At 37.7% G+C, this 17033-nt stretch overlaps 1 long non-coding RNA gene across 6 annotated transcripts in view; it reads left to right on the top strand.

The window, feature by feature from the left end:
* Positions 1-17033, top strand: part of LOC141585095 (uncharacterized) — a 377010-nt gene that overhangs the window by 346859 nt on the left and 13118 nt on the right. For all 6 annotated transcript variants that reach the window (XR_012518397.1, XR_012518393.1, XR_012518396.1 and 3 more), the window contains 2 exons: positions 1411-1503; positions 9053-9930. This is a non-coding gene — a long non-coding RNA (uncharacterized LOC141585095). The remainder of the gene's footprint in view (positions 1-1410; positions 1504-9052; positions 9931-17033) is intronic.

Raw genomic sequence — 17033 nt, 5'->3', positions numbered from 1 at the left:
TTAAATAAATAATGGATAAATATGACACCTTCTGAAGCTCAGTAGTCACTCATGGGACTTAGCAGCCAAAAATGAAGAGAGCATGTGCCTGAAGAGCCCATTCTGATCCCCCTCCTTCCTCTGAAGTGATGAGTAAGGTTTTACTCCCTTTTGTCTAGATTCCACAAAAAGTACAGATTTGTTCAGTCATAGTTTCACCTATGCTATGGGGTGTACCAATTAGGCAAAATCAGGGGCGGACATTGCCTGGGTTTAATTTAATGTTGGTATCACATCCCTCTTCTTGTGTTTCCAAAATTTATTCTTAAATAAAAATATGCTAAAATTAATCATTCTATATCTGTTGGAAAGAAAAACTACTACATTGACATGATACAATTTATATATACTTCTATTAGAAAAACACAGAGAGATTGCAAAAGCATTATGAAAGCTCCTAGAAATCACTGCTTCGTGATTTATTTCACATGTGGCATTTTTTGTTGTTATTGTTTTTGAGACAGAGTCTTGCTCTTTCGCACAGGTTGGAGTGCAATGGCTTGATCTCAGCTCACTGAAACCTCCAGCCCAATTCCAAGGTTCAAAAGATTCTCCTGCCTCAGCCTCCCAAGTAGCTGGGACTACAGGCATGCGCCACCATGCCCAGCTAATTTTGTATTTTTAGTAGAGATGGGGTTTCTCCAAGTTGGTCAGGCTGGTCCCAAACTCCTGACCTCAGGTGATCCGCCTGCCTCAGCTTCCTGAAGTGCTGGGATTACAGGCATGACTCACCTGTGCCTGGCTGTGCGGCAATTTTATATGTCTCTAGCAGATTTATGCCATTCTCTTGGGGCATATCAGGTGACTTCCTCACTTTATGGCTACCAAAATTGAAAGTTAACAGCCTCAACTTTTTGCTACCAACACAATAAGAAATAGTTTCTTGAGAATAGGATAGTCATATTAAAAATACTGTATTTTATTTGTGGATTATACAGTAATAAGAAGAATACTATATGTGTTTAAAAAATATATCTATTTTGACATTGCTAGGCATTCATTCTCCACGGCTAATGACACTGAGTCGCCTAGGCTGGTCCAGATGAGGGATTAATGACTGGCCTTCACTGGTTGGGGAACATGTAGGATTTTTTTCTCCCATATAAATGATCACAAAATAAAAAACTCATATGTCTCTGCTATTATTTGGATATTTGACCCTTCCAGAACTCATCTTATTTATTTATTTATTTTTGTCTGAGACAGGGTCTTACTCTGTCACCCAGGCTAGAGTGCACTGTAATGGCATGATCACAGCTCACTGCAACCTTGACCTTCTAGGCTCAAGCAATCCTCCGACCTCAGCCTCCTGAGTAGCTGGGACCACAGGTACATGCCACCATGCCTGACTAATTTTTTTATTTTTTTTAGAGATGGGGTTTTACTGTGTTGCTGAGGCTGGTCTCGAACTACTGGATTCAAGCAATCTTCTGGCCTCAGCCTCTCAAAGTGCTGAGATTACAGGTATGAGCTACTGTGCCTGGCCTCATGTTGAAATGTGATTCCTAATATTGGAGATGGGGGCTAAGGGAGGTGTTTTGGTCATGGAGGCAGATCTTTTATGAATATTTTAATGCCCTGGAGTTGGTGGGGACTGAGTGAGTTCTTCATTAGTTCCTGCAAGAGCTGGTTGTTAAAAAGAACCTAACACTTTCTTCTCTCTTGGTTTCTCTTTTGCCATGTGATCTCTACATGCCTGTGGCTATCCTTTTCTTCCCACCATGCATGAAAGGAGCTTGAGGCTCTCACCAGAAGCTGCTGCTGGCACCATGCTTCTTGTACAGCCTGCAAAACTATAAGCCAAATAAACCTCTTTTCTTTATAAATTACCCAGCCTCAGGTATTCCTTTAAAGCAACATAAATGGACGAAGACAGTCTGGTTTCACAATTCTTATGACTGCTAGTCAAAGTGCCCACCGAGTTTCTGGCTTTGGTTGATCTGATCATGGGATGTCATATCTCTAACTTCTAAGAGGCAAGTCAGGCCATAGAAAGAAATAGGTAATTGCCATTGACTGGTCTTTTGTCTTCATAAAGTGAACAAAATCTGGGGTTGGCTACTGCCTGGTGTTCGCAGGAACAGAAATGAAAAATGTGTCGAAGAGGCAGGTGTTACTGGTAACTGCACTAAATTAAAAGTCTGTCTTCATATAGCTTTTTTGACTCACTTCACCATGTTAGGCTTCAAGTAAGGCCATTTCCTTTTTGTTTCCCCAGTGAACTTCTTGAGCACTGGTAAGGAACATTTGGAGAAAATTCTCCTAAGAAGGTCTGATCCACTTGATTCCCTGACAAAAAATAAAGTTAATCTATTATGGTAATAGAAAATATCCAAATTAAAACTGTGTCCAAAACCAGGTAAGCCAAAGTTCATTGTTATCTTCCAATAGGATGTTGTGCATCTACACTGAAAGAGAGAAAATTTTTTTTTTGTTTTTGAGACCAAGTCTCGCTCTGTTACTGGGCTGGAGTGCAGTGGCAAGAATTCTGCTCACTACAACCTCCACCTCTTGGGTTCAAACAATTCTCCTGCCTTAGCCTCCTGAGTAGCTGGGACTACAGGTGTGTACCACCACACCCAGCTAATTTTTGCATTTATTTTTACTAAAGATGGGGTTTCACCATGTTGGCCAGGATGGTCTCGATTTCTTGACCATGTGATCCACCCACCTTGGCCTCCCAAAGTGCTGGGATTACAGAAATAAGCACCTGTGCCCCACTAAGTAAGAATTTTTTAAAAGCAATCTCGTTATCTATCTGTACCCTACTTCTTAATTTAGTTTGGAATATCTATGTCTTTAAGTATTTTCCTGAAATTTGCTCCTCTTCAAAGTCTAGTGGATTAAGTTTTGTGGAAATTTCTATAAATGTTCAAATCGCTGTTTCTTTTAGCTTTGCTAGAGGTAACAAAACAAAATAAAACAAAACACCAACCAACCAACCAGGACACTCCTTTCAGTTCCTTCCAGTATTATAACTCAGAATTCTTGCTAAGGGTTAGCAGCCTACTGTGTTAGGCAGAATTAATGCTCCCCATTCATTCCCATGGATATTTATACCCCAATCCCTGGAATCTGAGTGTATTGCATGGTAAATGCTTTGCAGATGTAATTAAGTCCAAGATCTTGAAATGGGGACTTTTTCCTGTGTTATTCTAATGGGCTCAATGTATTTTGAAGTTTATTTAACAAGGGCAAAAAGAAGGCAGGTGAGAGACAGAAGATGTGACATCAAACATAGAGATCGGAGTGATGAGTTTGCTTCAAGGACGTCATGAGCCAAGAAATGTAGGCAGCGTGTAGAAGCCAGAAAAGGCATGAAAATGGGTTCTCCTTTAGAGCCTCCAGAAGGAATTCAACTCTGCTGACATCTTGATTTGAACCCAGTGAGATTCATTTAGTAATTATCATTTTCAGAACTGTGAGATACTAAATTACATTGTTTTAAGCCACAAGGTTTTGTTAGTCTGTTATGGCAATATTAGGAAAGGAATACAACTGCAGACACCCTCCCCTGTTCGTCAGCCCCAGTAAGCACAAAGCACTAGCCAGACTCAGGATTCCTAGAACACCTAAAATTGTCTGATTTTAGGCACAGGTCTCAAAGCAGTGTGAGTAATATTAAGTATGGCTGATGGTATTGAATTAATCAGAAAATAAAATTTGTGTGAAAGTCTTTTACTGATTTCTGTTTCTTTAGTCCTATAATTTTCATTTCTTTATGATTAAGAAATTAAAGTTTAAGAAGTCTCCCAGCACTCACCTCTCTCTCTCTCTCTCTCTCTCTCTTTTTAAGATAGAGTTTTACTCTTGTTGCCCAAGCTGGAGTGCAGTGGTGCAATCTTGGCTCACTGCAAACTCTGCCTCCTGGGTTCAAGCAATTCTTCTGCCTCAGCCTCCTGAGTAGCTGGGATTACAGGCACACACCACCACGCCCAGCTAATTTTTTGTATTTTTAGTAGAAATGGGGTTTCACCATGTTAGCAAGGGTGGTCTCAAACACCTGACCTCAGGTGATCCACCTACCTCGGCCTCCCAAAGTATTGAAATTACAGGCATGAGCCACCTTGCCTGGCCGCACTCACCTGTCTTTAAGCACAATATCTCCTCTTTGATCACCGACCCCCAAATGGTCACCATCCACTCCAATTAGCTAAGAATTCTAAAGACTAGTCAGTACAAAGAAGGGCAGGCAGTCAGACATAGAAGGGAAGATGGCAATCAGCTGCCTACTGCCTTTGCTGCTGTCTGCCATGTGGTGTCCTGCAGAAGACTCTTCTGCAAAGATGAACTGATGTTTGCTTCATCTCAGTTATGGCTTTATTAGCCCAGGTCCTATAGGTGTGCCACACTTGGATGCCAAGGAAGTTACCCTGGTGTTCATTAATTACTCTTCAAACGCAACATTCAGCAAACTTAAATGGGGAGATTCTCCTGGATGATTCTATAGCTCAAAAGGCATTGTCTCTAAGCTATATATTATGCCACCACTGGCCTTTTCCCATAAACATGTACTTCTATGTGGGAGCTTAAAGCAATAAATGTTTCTCTTTTATCCTCCTGATGAATGTTCCCTTTGAGGTTAAAGTCACTTCTTGGTTCTAGGTTCTAGGTTCCCCTAATTTCAACTCTTGGGATCCACAGCTCAGGATCCAAGTTCTTTCTTTCCCTGAGTACTTTGGACTTCTTGTGGCAGTAGCTTCACTTCCTTCCACAGGGATGGTTTAATGGGTTTTGCTGAAACCCATTAGGGCATTGGATACCTGCTTTGTCTACATTTATATACAGAGCCCACTTACTTGATTCCTTTCAGGACTGAGGTGGCTCTGACTTCCTTTATGAGGGAAGCATCATCTTCCTACAACATTTAATCACTCCTTCGCCTGGCATTGCATTTAATCTCTGCCTTAACAGAGACCTCTTATATTTTATTGTGTTGACTTCTGACTCATGGTAACTTCTTTCCATTAATTCTTGGTCTTTTAAAACTCTCTGGATAATAGGAGAAATATGCAATGAATTCTCCTCATACACCTGCCATGTAGATACAGACATAAGGGCTATTATTTTCTGATCTATCCAATGATGTTTTGATTTTTCATCATCATAATCAGTTCTGCCTGGGCAAGCACCAGTCTCTTAATTTAGTCCACACAGGGTTAAAAAGGGATATTTATCTCCCTTATCTTGAACTTCAGACTGCTATTCATGCAGCCCAGGGATGAATTTACTTTTTCAGCAGCAACATCTCATGTGAATTTCTTGAACTCACAGACAAATAAAATTCTTCTTAAGGTACTTGTGTTATGTGTAGTCTGTGTCTGAATATTCATTTTATCTCCATTTTGTTTCTTATTTTATTCAGCTTAGATTTCAATTGTTTCAATAACATATTACAGATACTATATAAAATTTTAATTATTTTCAGATTTTATTGTAATATTTTCTTTGTTGTCAATCAACTTTTTAAAGAGGCCAAAGATACTTCATACCTTTCTTCAGTTTGACATTCCTCTTTTGGTTAGCATTCTTTGGATAAGAGTGCACAAAGATACCCTTTTTGACAAGGAATATTAAAGAATCAGAAAATTCTAGGTTAAAATCCTTATTTTTCTGTTATTAGCTGTGTGACATTGAACAAATTGCCTCTAATTTTATAAATAATTTTGAATATCATGGGGATATTTATTGGCCACATTAGATTATTGTTCTGGTGTATGTGTGTACATATGTATATGTGCATGTATGTACAAGTGTGTATGTGTTTCTATGTATATTCCAATGTTCATGCACGGTTTGTATGTATATACATATGTTTATGTATACATGTGTATTTTGTGTGTAGTTATGTGCATGTATGTGTATACATTATATGTTATGTGTATATTTACATATGTGTATGTATATGTATGTGCTTCTGTTTGTATATGTGTGTATGTTGCTGCATATTAGGTGTGTGTATGTTTGTGTATTATGTGTTCATGTAGCTGTCTGTATTCTGGAACATACTAAATTGTCAATAAACAGCAGATATTAAAATTAACAAGGCAAACTATGCCTACAGCCACCACACATGATGCTCAACTGTATCAGAACAATGTCTTGCACAGTACCTGGCATAATAAACATTTCCTTAAACATCTCTGGTAAATATAGATACAAAGGAAATTACATAATCCTGGCATAATTTGAACCTTGTGAACCTGTTGGTCCTTAGTGATCGTCTCTTTACATCATAAGTGTTTACCAGCCTTTTATACTCTAACATTTTGCTAGGGATCTATCCAATGTCTTTGGCATATAGTTTAGTAAATTGAACTGCTTTGACTTCTTTGAAAATGGAAACATGTATTTGCCCTTTTTCTACCTGCCAGCAAGACTTCTGTTCTCCATAGTTCTTCAAAGATGACTATTTGCAGTTCACTGATGTCAGGATGTCATCTGAGCCATCTTTTGGTCTTGCGGAAAGGAGCCTTCTTTGGTCATCAAAGTCTTCTGAAATGTGCATTTTTTTCAACCCCCTTACCTGGCTTAAACTTTAACTTCCTCCTCTCAGTATTTGCTTTCCCTTTTCCAATCTGACAATTAACCTTTTTAACCAATATATTAATAAAATCTCTCTATTAAAAATGCAGGAAATGCAACTTAAACTCTTAGGACAAAAAGGAATACCTTGGCTCACATGGCTGCGGGATTCAAGGGTAAGGCTTGTTTCAATCATGGCTGAATTCAGGGATTCAGAGGATGTCCCCAGGAGCCCAGTGTTCTTGCCATATTTGAGCTCTTATTCCTTCTGTGAGTGAGCTTTTGACCTGGTAGGGAAGATAACTACTGATTTTGATTCAAATCCAAAATGACGAGAAACTCTTTCTCCCTCAGCATCCATGAATCAAATATCCTGGGGAGAATGTGACTGGCATATTTGGTTATATACTCATGGCCGTAGCCAGGCAGGCTGGGCACTGTGGCTCATTAGACCTCATGAGATTCAGGAGGGATCCAGGACTGTGAAACAGTGGTCTGCTACAACAGAGAAAGGACGTGAAAAGCTTTTCTTTCTGCCTGTCTTCTGCAGACTTTACACTATTGTCCCCAAATCTTTCTGTTGCTTTTTGTATACTTTCAAAAAACCAATTTTCATCTTTCTTGGTAATTTTTGCAATATTTTCTTTATTCTCTTGGTATTAGTTTTCACTCGTTTTTGTTATGTTTTGATTCTTCTATTCTTTGAAAATGGCATCTTTAAAATTATTCTGTTTATCTAAGAGCTGGTTGAGCTGTCCAAGACGTTTCTTTACTCTTTCTCTCTCATCTTCCATGATTAGACTCTCGGATCTGTGTATTTAAAAGCCTAGAGTCTTTTGCTTCTCCAGTCTCTGCTTCTCTGGCTATGAGATCATGCGTATCTTCTTTCTGAACCTCTGGAAAGCCACCTTCTTGTAGTTTGGAGCATATATATAGCTTTGCTCAGGCTTCAGAGCTTCCAGACTGTAAGAATCTATTACTGGTAACCCCTTCCTTGGCAAAGGATTCTACCATTTTCATTTTGCCAATGACTACTTTCTCTGCTGGCCAGAATTATGTCCTAAGCAGCTCCCTTCATTACTTTTTCTGTCTTCTGAAAGATGAAGTTTTTAGTATGATGTACCCCATGGTTTGCTCTTAGCTGATTGTGACTTCCTGGAGACGTTTGGATACGCAGAATCTTCATCACTTCTGTATCTTGCCTCTGTATCTGTGCCAGCTTTGTAATCAATGCTGGGACATGATTGCCCATTCTTTCTTCCCGGAATGGCCGTTTTACCAATCATCCCAACCCTATCTCCAATAATAATATCATTTTGGCAATCTCTTCTTTCATCTCAACCCAGATGCTCTTTATCATCCTGCCATCACTGATTTTGTTTTTTGCAAAGGTATATATCTTCTTGACACAGAGTGCCACTCCCTTTGCATGATATAGTACATTCCACGAAAGATGCTTCTTGTGAATTCTATTTCACCAAGATGCAGTGATGTTTATGAGGGGGTGTTCATTTTCTTGTGCAAACATCAAATTGTATTTTTGGTATATTGGTATTCAAACACTAGGAATCTAAGTGCTATGTCCTACTGCCTCTTATTTTCTGCTGTGAATTGCTAGGTACATTATACACTGGTTTCATACTTTAGAGTTTTACCTGGACTTTTTCCTCTTTTTTTCTTTCACTATTTCAATTTTAACTCCTCTAAAACAAGAGACATACCCCAGTGAACAATTCTTCTCTTTAGGAAAATAAATCAAATCTTATTACAACCAATGCAAAAGAAACAATTCTCATTTATCTTATTTGTACTGGGAATGTGTATTTTCAAATGACGTTTAGAACAACAGGGCCTATAGATTAAGTTTGCAAAATTCTTCTATAATGATTCTTACCATGGAGACCTATAATATGTTTGAGTTGTGACTGGTGTTCAGTTTGACTAAATATGCTACATCATACTCCAAGTTTTTCACATCTACAGAACAGGTTCCATGTGGGGCTTTTAAGGAATTTCCTGTCCCTAAGGGCTGAAGAAGTATAACTGGAGAAGTGGAAAATGGCTCACAGTAGTAAGAGTAGACCTTTTTCATAGCATAACCAGAACCTGATAGGTCTGAGGGCTCAGATAGAGAAGCTGCGGAAACCCAGAAGTGGGGGTATGGGGGTGTTCTATTTCTGCCCTCTCTTACCTCTGTCTCTGCCATGTGCTCCTGCCTTTGCTCTGCCCTCAGATTTGCTTCTGCCCAGATATTTCTCCTGCTCTTAACCCAGCTCTGCTCCTTTGTTGTGAACCTTGGTCCAACTTTGGTTTATGCTTGCCTTTGACTCTGCCTTACCTCTTCACCTATCTCAGGGCCTGTGCTTTCCCTGCGGCCAAGGGTACTGGGACCAAAGACATTCTGAATGTGATCTAAGAGTTTTGGAGCAGAATGCCTGGAGAAAGTGTTGAGTGTTTACCAGTTTCCTTTGCTCCTCCTGGGGTGCAGGTAAAGAAGACAAGGAGAGAAGAAATGGCAACAGACATTTAGAAGATAATTAAGAGGACCTCAAGCTGCCTTAGCAGAGTGCATCTCCTGAAGTACAGATAAAATCGATATCAAGGCTCAGACAGACATGGAGATAAAAGTCCCATGAAAGAAGATCTAGAATTTTCATTGAGTAGGGCTCAGCACAAGAGGTGGCCCAGCTGCCTCATCATGGTTTGAGCCTTTGTTTTCTTATCTGTAAGATAACATCTATGATGGCAGATTGAGTTTTTGGCAAGCAGAAAGTTAATTGCAGAATTATTAGAGAAGGCTTTTGGTATCAACACCCGTGAAAACAAAGGAGGCAAAGTCACAATGGCATAGGGAAAAGTCAAGGCCAGGTTTGTCCTGCATTGATCTGAAATGCCTGGACCTTTATACTCCTGCCTCCATCAATCATTGGATGAGCATCACCCAGGAAGAATGTGGGAGATGTGACCCTTGAAGGGGCTGTCTGTTGAAGGATGCTTGCTGATAGCTCTCCCACTAGTAGGAACAAAAAAGTCATTCCTGGAGGGAATCTGGGTAACATTTTCTGTGTGTTTCTTACCTGTTAAACCTGGTTTTGTGAGAGAAATTAACTGTAAAACACTGTAAATGTTAATTTTATAATTCATACCATGATCAAACATTTATTAAGGGTCTACTCTGTAATAGCTCCTTGATATAAATAAAAATACTAAACCTGACTTTTTTCTTTTTTTCTTTTTCTTTTTGCCTGAGTCTTGCTCTGTCACCCAGGTTAGAGTGCAGTGGTGTGATCTTGGTTCACTGGAGCCTCCACCTCCCAGGTTCAAGTGATTCTCCTGCCTCAGTCTCCTGAGTAGCCGGGACTAAAGGTGAGTGCCACCACATCCAGCTAATTTTTGTGGTTTTAGTAGAGAAAGGATTTTGCCATGTTGGCCAGGCTGGTCTTGAACTCCTGGCTTTGTGATCTACCTGCCTTGGACTCCCAAAGTTCTGGGATTACAGGAGTGAGCCAGGGTACGCAGCTTCACTTTTTTCTTTAATGTATGTTATTTTTTTTCTCTTAAAGTTGATAATCTTCTAGACCCACTGCAGTCGTCCTCAAGCAACCATCAAAGCATCAGGGTCACCCAGAAATATATATTGGATACTAACTATGTTCAAGACTTTAGAAACGTGAAACTTTTCTGCATAAAGTTCTTTCTTGGCATTTCAACACCATAAACAGTAGAATATTTGTGGCAATTGTTAAGCAGGATAATTGCCAATACATAATTTTTAATACACTATGACATAATTACAATAACAAAATGTACATATTTTCGTACTTCTTGAAGAACAAAATTAAAAATGCTTTTAAGTTAAGCATTCTCCTTGAAGAATACATAAATAGTGGTGTCATAACTGATCCTCAGGAAAAAAATAAAGGGAAATACCATTTAATATGTTTTATTATCAACTGGGGAGCCAAAAATAAGTCATACGTAATGGAATTTCATTGTGTAGCAGTGGAATTTCCCCTAGAGTTTTATTAAAAGCCTTAACATAGTTTGAACTCCTCAGTGAAGTCAATGGCCTGTCCAAGGTCTGAGTCAGCATTTTAAGTAAATATGCTAATTTTTTAGCTCAACAAAGAAAATGTTACTTTTCATGCATTTCCAATGTGAAACAAACTTTTTATTCTATGACTTACAAACTACTCAGTGAAACCTAACTGAATGTTTTGATTGGTTATATTAAAGTTTATATTTCCTCAACAATCTGAGGATGGTTTACTTGTTGGCTGATCACGGTAAGAAGATTAAATTAGTAGTCCATGAATTAATAAGAGGTGTATTAGATACAAAGCTTAATACAAATCATAATAGTGATCATTTTACATTTGTATCATTGTACATATTCAAAAGGACAAACCACACTTCTTAGTTGCTTTTTAAAACATTAGATATGTATATGTTTGCAAATGAAAGTGTAGAATAAGAAAATAGATCTAAAACATTATTTTTTTACTTGTCCTATCATTTCACTTGTACCCTCTTTAGAAACTCTACAGGTATAATACAAAATTCTTTAATCTTACTGTTCAGAGTGTAAACCTTGGATGAGAATAGGTGTTACTTGGTTGCCTGGTAGAAATGCTGTTTTCAGGACTTATGCCAAAACTGCTACACTGATATCTGCATTTTACCAAGATACCCAGGTGATCAGTATTCACATTAAAGTTTGAGAAGAAATAAGTCTGCAGTTCTTTGGTCTCTAGCAAACCGAAGTTAAAATTCCATTTTTTAAAAAGAAAAACATTATCAAATAATTGCTTCTTCCTTTTAGTTATTTAGTTATACAAATAAATTTAAGTATAACATATTCTGAGGCATAAAACTCCATACAGAAATGTGAATCATTGAAGTTAATTTCTGTTTTAAATTCTGAGGAACTAAAGGTATAGGGTAGAATGAGAAAGCTTATCTTTGAATAAAAATGTTCAAGTTATCCAGTTACAAAGTATGATTAATAGGCCTAATTTCATTTTTGCATATATTTGACCTTTTCCATCAAAATGGTTTCCTAGAAATGTTAAATGGAGGGCTCAGGAAGCAAGCAGAGAAAACAATTCCTATCAAATAACATCATTTGACCACTGCTTACACTGAACAATTACCTTATGAACTATTTTATCATTTCTTTGCATAAGTGAAATTTCAAAACAATGCTTTCCCCCACTCACTTCATTTCTAGCAGGTAGCATAAGAGGATTTGCAGCCCTGCTTGGTTTATGATTCTCATTTTATTGACTTTGCTCTGCAGATAGATGAAATAGGACCTCAAATGCAGTGGATGTTATAGTTAATGCTGTTCTTATGTAATTTAGAGATTGTTCTTAGATTAAGGATCATTTGACCTTGAGTTACTGTGGCTGCTTTATTATCTGATCATGGCGCCTCCAATAAGAGTTTGTCCAGTGCTTTCAGCCCATTACCTGCCTGTGCCATTCTGAAGCTTCCTGCTTCAGAAGATCTCTCAGCATGGTTAGAACAAGGTAAAAAGCTTAAATAAGCAAGCTATATTTATCAGTAATAAAAAGTATTCCCTGGAAACGTCCTACCCAGAAAATTAATCTATAAAGGATAGCTCTACCTGATGAAATAGAATTGATTTTATATTCTAAAATTATTTATTAGTGTTATTGTGAGCAGATAATACTCTTCCATTGATAATAGAGACTTGCATAGCAGTTTCATGGCAGTCCCTATAAATAGATCAGAAAAGGGAATTATATTTTATTTACTAATTTTTTTTTTTTGAGACAGGGTGGCTCAGGCTGGAGTGCAGTGGTAGTATCTTGGTGCACTGCATCCTCTGCCTCCTGGGTTCAAGCGATTCTCATGTGTCAGCCTCCGAGTAGCTGGGACTACGGGCAGGTACCACAATGCCTGACTAGTTTTTGTGTTTATAGTAGAGACAAAGTTTTACCATGTTGGCCAGGTTGGTCTCAAACTCCTGACCTCAATTATTCTGCCTGCCTTGGCTTCCCAAATTGCACTGTACATAGCCAATGGTCTCTTTACATTAAAATAAAACTTCACATGGTATATTCTGTAGTGAGAAAATTGCAGAGAAGAAAGAATGCCTATAGCAGCTTCGGTAAGATGAAATAGATGAAGTTATATATGATACGAAACAACAATAAGGAAAGTTATTGGGTAAGATTGAGAGGTCTTGTTTAGATGGCTCAAGTTAGGGATAATTTCAATGCAAAACACTGCAACTATGCCATCAAGGAGACCAACAATGATGGCAGGTAATAAGGAGGCAGTATATAGAATAATGGACTTGAACCTGGAGAATGAAGTCTCTATGCAGCTGCAGTTTATGTTAATAGCAGGACAATGCTTCGATTACACGTTGGCAGTTACCCCTAAAATTTGGGTTGTTAAAATGCTGCAGCTTTTACTTTTCTTTGTCAGGGCCTCCCCACATCCAATTTCTATACTGTTACCTAACATAGTGCCTTACATAAGTGATTATTACATATTTGTTAATGGTGATGAAATTTTAAGAATATTTTAGGTAACAGTGGCCATAACATGGCTTCAGACAAGGGCTTAAATAATAGAGGCATCAAATCTCTTGCTGAGTTCTGTGGTAAACCTAAATAAAACAGCACCAGAGCTTTGATGGTATCACTTAAGAGTATGTTCACAGATCACAGATTCTCTCTCTCTTTCTCTCTTAAACACAATTGAGAAATGCCTGCAGTTCTGGCAAAAAGACATAAGCCAAATGTAGATCAAAGAAACATCTAAGTATTGTATTTTCTTAGCCACTGGCATGAAATGGGATATGATAATAGAGAGCAGTTTTATGTCTTACAGAAATAGAAAAGTATTTTATATTTATTTTGGTCTTCATTCAAAGGCAGTATTTTTAGATATTTCCATACCACCAAAGGACTTCTATCTCAACAACAGTGGATGGTGATGGACTTAAACAACAGGGTTAAAATTATTGTAATAAAGTTACACCACATTCATCTGGGCTATAAAAGTTAAAGATATAAAAATAGACTAGTCTTAATGTATGACTCACCCTCAGGAGGGCATATGCTTTTGCAGTAGCAGTGATAGGTCAGACCAGATCCATTTCTACTCTCTTGCCCAGCAATAGTCCCTGGTGCCATTTGTGTTTACCAGGGCTTTGCAACAGGCATTGTTTAACTGCTTTACAGGAAGTACAGGGGCAGGAAAGAAATTATAAGACCTACTTCTACAGGCATGGAGTGACCAATGAGATTATTATAATCTTAAGTGTAAATGATATCTTTATTAAAATACCGGGATGGTGAGTGATCATTATGAAGATAACAATTCAATAAGGCAATATATAATTGCGATTATAGAAATTTGGAAACCAATTAAATGGGTTGTCTGATAACCACATATTATTGATTGCAAAGTATAAGTTAAATGGGCTGGGCATGGAGGCTCATGCCTGTCACACCTGTAATCACAGCACTTTGGGAGACTGAGGTCAGCAGATCACTTGAGGTCAGAGGTTCAAGACCAGCCTGCCAACATGGTGAAACCCTGTCTCTACTAATAATACAAAAATTAGCCAGGTGTGGTGGTGCATACCTGTAATACCAGCTACTTGGGAGGCTGAGGCACGAGAATCGCTTAAACCCAGGAGACAATGGTTGTGATGAGCTGAGAACATGCCATGGCACTGCAGCCTGGGCAGAAGAGTGAGACTCTGTCTCAAAACAAAAAACAAAACAGTTCTGGAGTCTGGGAAGTCCAAGATCAAGGGACTGGCAGATTCCATGGCTGGTGAAGGGCCACTTCCTGGTTTGTAAACAGCTGTGTCCTAACACAGTGGAAAGAGTGAGGGATTTCCCTGAGATCTGTTTCATAAGGTGACTAATTGCATTTATGAGAGTGGTACCTTTATGACCTAATCACTTCCCAAAGATCCTGCCTCCTGATATTCTCATATTAGGGGTTTGAATGTCAGCATATAAGTTTAGGGGCAGTGAACACAAACATGCAACTGTAGTCCTTTGAAAAATATGAGCAGAAGTGATGTGTTTTCTCTGTCCATCAGTGAACCTTCTCCATCTTCTTTTTTGCCATCTATTGGCTGGAAGTGAAAGATTCCCAGTCCCCGGAAGATGGTGTGGCTATGGAATGGGAGGAGCCTGGGAACCTGAATCACTCCCTAGGGCTACCCTAATAATACTTACATTGAAATATTGTATGAACAAGGACATATTTTTATATGTTCATTAAAACCACTAAAACTTTCTGAATTGTTTATTAGAGTAGCCCTTATTGTATCGAGAGAGTCTCTTCAAATTTGAAGTAAATTTTAGCAAATAAATAAAAGGACCTTTACCTCTTTAAACCATGCCTTTTTGAAAATCCTCAAAATCAAGTGTTCTTGATAGAAGTCCTGCTAATAAGCACAGTTTTGGTATAATTTACAGTTTACTTATTTGGTAGGTGCTTACCTTAGTTACGATTTTCTCATGTGAAGAATCTGTATGCTTCAACTGTGGGAATATTAGAATGAAATGTTCAGATGTCTCTTCACTGTGAACCTTTTTTCCTTTTTTAGAATTGTGAAATATGTAGGCTAATGGCCCTGCAAAACGCACCTTTGAAATAGACTAAAGATGATGATTGGATTATCAAGATTTGAATAACGTTTTCTAATGTGCTTTTAAACTCCTTAGCAGAAAAACCTGAATGGGGAACAAAATTGTTCCTGGCCTGGCTAGTAATGCAGGAGTCCCTTTGAATTGTCATTAATCCTTTCAAACATGAGGATCTGTTTATCCAGTAATCTATTTTTAGGGCCAATACATTTTATTTCTCACATCATAAAATAATAGATGCTTAGTAAAATCACAAGAAAAAATTTTAAAGTATAATAAAAACAAAAACGTATTTTTGTTTGATAAATCAGAGACGCCATTTACATTTACATTTTGCTGGGTCTTTTTCTCTGTATTAAAGTATGTTTACTTTTCTGGCTTGTTTTAATTCTGTTTATTTTATATTTTAATAATCTCATGCTAATATTATAAAAATGCAAACAATGAAGAAGCAAATGTAATACAAAGAAAAAGTCTCTCTTTACTTTGCCCAGCACCACTAGCCTGTACAGAGTAAAGCCTTTTTCTTATTTAAAGTGTGACCTTACAGATATGTCCTTTTTCATTGAGGCATTTATATATATTCTTCCATGTAGATAATTTCAAATGTAATATATATATGATATATACAGATATATGTTATGTTTTTATACCTAACATTATATTTAGAGGCTTTCCTGTGTAATGAAACACATTTAATAAAAATATAGTTCTTCACACAGCCATTTCATTTCATTAAATTATGACATATTAATAATTTCTTTAAGTATTTTAAAATTTAACATTGCTATGGGCATGTATCTTTGCATCTTTGATTATCTTTTTCAAACAAATTTCTGAATTAAAATAAATCAAGGAATATAAACTGTTTCGTGACTACATGACTATTGATGTAAATGTTTTCCTCTATTTTAATAAACATATCTCCCAAATAAATATATTTTTAATATTTCTTGATTTTACAAATCTGGAAATCAGAACAGAGAAAAAAATTTCTTGTTATCTTTCACTCTTAGAGTCTACCTACTGGAAAGCAATGTGAGTCAAATGTCACAGTCACTGGCTTTCAACCTTTTCTGCACATTGGTTTATTAGCAAATAATGCTGACTCCCACCCTTCAGATATTCTGATTTAATTGGGATGGGTGCAACCCAGACATTGGGATTTTAAACAGCTCCCTGGGTAATTCTAATGTGCAGCAAAGTTTGGAAACCACCCTCATAGGGCATTCAGCCATTGGAAGATACTCAGTCACATGTGACCAAGAGGTCAAATGAAGGTCACTGGAAAGATTTCTATGCTTGTTATTTAGAAGAAAAACTATTTCTTCTGGTAGTGAAAACATTGCTGATAGAAACACTGCTGATAGTATTCAAGACTATTAATCACCTTGACTCTCAAAATAAATCCAACTAGAAAAATAGGATCGACCTAACCTAATACTGTAATACTCTAAAGCATTAGATTATAAAAGCATCTTCCCCAACGACTGCTGGAGTGTTTGGAAAAAAGCCTCCCATTTTTGCAAATTGATTTTTGTCTTGGCTGTAGTGTTTGCTTGTTTAAGCATTAATGACTTGATTTGGAAAGAAATAGCTTCCTGTATGGCCTGGATTAAGAAGAGCCATCTTTACTCTGCCAGAAATTGTGTACAAATGCTAGCATGTAAACAGTGCAACCTGTGACATTTTTTTACACTCGAAGAGGCAAGGTGACACACACGGCTTAAGGGCTAAAAGAAACATGAGAGCCCTAACACAGTTACAATCAGAAGTGCTAAATTTCCCTTGGGACCATGAGGAAAGCTTCCTGTTCTTTGT

The sequence above is a fragment of the Saimiri boliviensis genome, chromosome 7 (assembly GCF_048565385.1).
Source record: "Saimiri boliviensis isolate mSaiBol1 chromosome 7, mSaiBol1.pri, whole genome shotgun sequence".
Classification (NCBI taxonomy): domain Eukaryota; kingdom Metazoa; phylum Chordata; class Mammalia; order Primates; family Cebidae; genus Saimiri; species Saimiri boliviensis.
This window is presented reverse-complemented; position numbering and strand designations above follow the sequence as displayed.